The sequence below is a fragment of the Panthera uncia genome (assembly GCF_023721935.1).
Source record: "Panthera uncia isolate 11264 chromosome A3 unlocalized genomic scaffold, Puncia_PCG_1.0 HiC_scaffold_11, whole genome shotgun sequence".
Taxonomy (NCBI): Eukaryota; Metazoa; Chordata; class Mammalia; order Carnivora; family Felidae; genus Panthera; species Panthera uncia.
The window spans coordinates 91,202,831-91,206,160 of NW_026057578.1; the positions used below are offsets into that span (position 1 = coordinate 91,202,831).

At 38.7% G+C, this 3,330-nt stretch overlaps 1 pseudogene; it reads right to left on the reverse strand.

Annotated features, from left to right (window-relative positions):
- Positions 1-210: 210 nt before the first annotated feature.
- On the reverse strand, positions 211-513 carry LOC125936035 (NADH dehydrogenase [ubiquinone] 1 alpha subcomplex subunit 3-like; annotated as a pseudogene).
- Between the last annotated feature and the right edge of the window lie 2,817 nt (positions 514-3,330).

The following is a 3,330-nucleotide window of genomic DNA, read 5'->3' on the forward strand; positions in this document are numbered from 1 at the left end:
AGTCAAAGAGAAAATCACAAGGACATTTAGACAATATTTCAAACTGAATGAGATTTTGAGATGTCATCAAAATATGCATGGTACATATTCCTTCTATGTACTTATCAGCATTTAACATATCATACATTTTATTTATTGTGTTTATTTTTCTTGGCTCTCTTTCCCTTGTAAATAATATTCTTTCTTGACAGGAGGGGTCGCTTTTCACATTTAATTGGCCACGGGGGAGGAGGCCTCCTCCATATCACTGGAGGTGCTCTCAAATTTCTTTAGCCACCTCAAGCTTGAGACCTGGAGTTTCTGGGGGTGGCTCGGCACATGGGGCATGTTCCCATCATCTCAGATGGGCACTGGATACTTGTGGAGCGTGGCCTGGTTGATCATAGTGGCGTATTTGGTGAAAGGGCTGAGGGTGGGCAGAATTATAGTGAGGCCCCCAATGATGAAGGACATGACCAGCACCAGCTCCTTGGCCCAGGTATCCTTGAGGAAACTGGTCAGTCTCCCAAACATCTTGCACTCAGTGGTGGCCAGAAGTAATATTCTTGAATGCAGGTATCTTTTTTTCTCCCTTTATTCACTGCAGAACCTAGCACAATGGCTGACACAGAATTGGTACTTAGCAAATGAGAGAACACTAAGACCCATTTATTATGTCACATGGTCAGTTTCACAGATTTAATTGGAAGGATTTTACTACGTTTATATTATTGTTCAAATGAATGAGCCTTAATAACTAACATTTATTGTCTACTGTTGATCAGGCACCACTCTAAGCTCTTTGTATGTATCCTTCAGTTTTTTAGTGAAAAGAACTTGATGTGAGAGGTACTATTATTATTATATTTGTTTGAAAACCAAAGTCACTGATAGAGTTTATAAATTGCCCAAAGTAAAGATACCAGGAATTATGGAACCAGGAATCCATCACAAATCATTTGACTTCAGAGTTCATGTACTTACCTGTGTTATTTATTGTTATATAACAAATTAAGCTAAAATTAGCAGCTTAAATCAACAAGCATTTATTATTTCACAGTTTCTTTGAATCAGGAATCCAAGCACCATGTAGAGATGCCTGTGATTCAGGATCTGTCATGAGGATACAATCAAGGTTTTGCCCAGTGTTGTGATTATCTCTGGGTGCCAGTGGGGAGGATTCACTTCCAAGGTCATTCATTTGGCTGTTGGCTACCTTGAGATGGTCACTGGCATTTGGCCAGAAACATCAGCTCCTTGGCACATGAGCCTCACCATAGGGCTATTTATAGCATGCTATCCTGTTTCTCCCAGAATAAGGGGCTCCTAGAGGAAGAGTGAGGCATAGTCTATTGGAAGTGGTCACAATCTTTTTCTAATTAGTCTTGGAAGTGACATCAATTTTTCTATATTCTATTCATTAGAAGTGAGTCCCTTGGTCTAGTCCATATACCAGGAGAGGAGCCCACAAGGGCGTGAATTCCAAGATGTGAGGCTTACCTGGGGACACTTAGTGGCTATTTGCCTCAATAATCATTCTGGGTGGATAGATGTATTATTGAATTAATGAATGAGTGGAATGAACAATTAAAAAAATTTGCAAAACCAGTGGAACATGTCATATATATCAAGAGTACGTTGGGGCGCCTGGGTGGCGCAGTCGGTTAAGCGTCCGACTTCAGCCAGGTCACGATCTCGCGGTCCGTGAGTTCGAGCCCCGCGTCAGGCTCTGGGCTGATGGCTCGGAGCCTGGAGCCTGTTTCCGATTCTGTGTCTCCCTCTCTCTCTGCCCCTCCCCCGTTCATGCTCTGTCTCTCTCTGTCCCAAAAATAAATAAAAAACGTTTAAAAAAAAAAAAAAAAAGAGTACGTTCCTAAAATAATGTTCAAAATATAGTTATGAGGCACCTGTGTGGCTCAGTTGGTTAAGCTTCTATTGATTTTGGCTCAGGTTATGATGATCTCATGGTCATGAGTTCAAGCCCTGTGTTGGGCTCCCAACTGTCATTGCAGAGCCTGCTTGGGATTCTGTCTCTCAAAATAAATAAATAAACTTTTTAAAAAAGGCTTTAAAAATTTAGTTATGAGTGCATATAGCTCTTGAGTCCTAAATTCTTATGAGAGTTGCAAGGGTATGTTTTCTGTTGGCTGTATATAAAACAAAGCTCATCACATTAGTGATAACTTAGCTCTTTAGGCCTGTGGAAATCTAGACATCTTCTTGTGAATACATTTTAAGTGACAGTGGTCATTATATATAATTGATTAAAAGTCAACAAACTGAAAATCATTCACGTATGAGGTTCTCATGGCAACAGATTCTAAGAGTTTTTTATCCTAAATTTTTTATTGGTTCTAAATTACTTGCCATTAATTTGATCAAATAGCTTCTTGTTTTCAAATGATGAAGCAGTAATTTTTTTTATAATTATGTTTATGTTAATTATCAGGTAGATGAGGAAGATGAAACCCTTCTATAAAAAGATTTAATCTCAATGGGAGGAATATTTTCACTGTCACTCCCAGGCAATAATCTCTACCTTACCTTTATATCCAGGGTTTAAGGAGATGGAATTCCTTAGCCACCTAATGATTAGGTAATTTTTGAACAAAAATTTTTCTCATTAGTTAACTGAATGACTCAAATTGAATTGTCATCATTGAAGGAACTTAAAATTTCTCCACTATTATCTTAATAAAGACCTGTTTCTAAAATTTGATGATATTGCTACTATAAAGGAGCAAAGAATGGAAGAAGTCTGCAGCATGTGCATGCAGTGGACTGAATGTTTGTGACCCTTGGAAAATTCATGTGTTGAAACCTCATCCTCAATTGATGGTACTGTATAGCCTTTGGTAGGTGATTAGGTCATGAGAGTGAGGTGCTCAAGAATCAGATTAGTGTCCTTATAAAAGAGACAGAACATGGCTGTCTACGAACCAGGAAGAGGGCTCTCACCAGACAGAGAATCTGTCAGCAACTTGATCTTGGTCTTTCCAGCCTCCAGAACTGTGCAAAATAAATTTCTGTTGTTTATAACCCACGCAGTCGGTAGTAATCTGTTATAGCAGCCTGAATGGACAAAGACAATGTGTCATTAAGTGAAAACTTGCAAAAATATGATTTATCCTCACACTTCTTAACAGTAATTAGCATAAATCAAGGCCTGCAGGACTAGAATGAAAGGGAAACAGATTATATTGTAATTCATCTTCCTGAGACCACAGAAAAGACTAATTAGAAGGATGTAGAAAACACAGCACTGTTTGCCTGAGAGATAAGAATTGGCTATACAATAGATAAAAATTAGCCCACTTTTACACAGAGGGATTGTTGGCATCAGAAGACAAC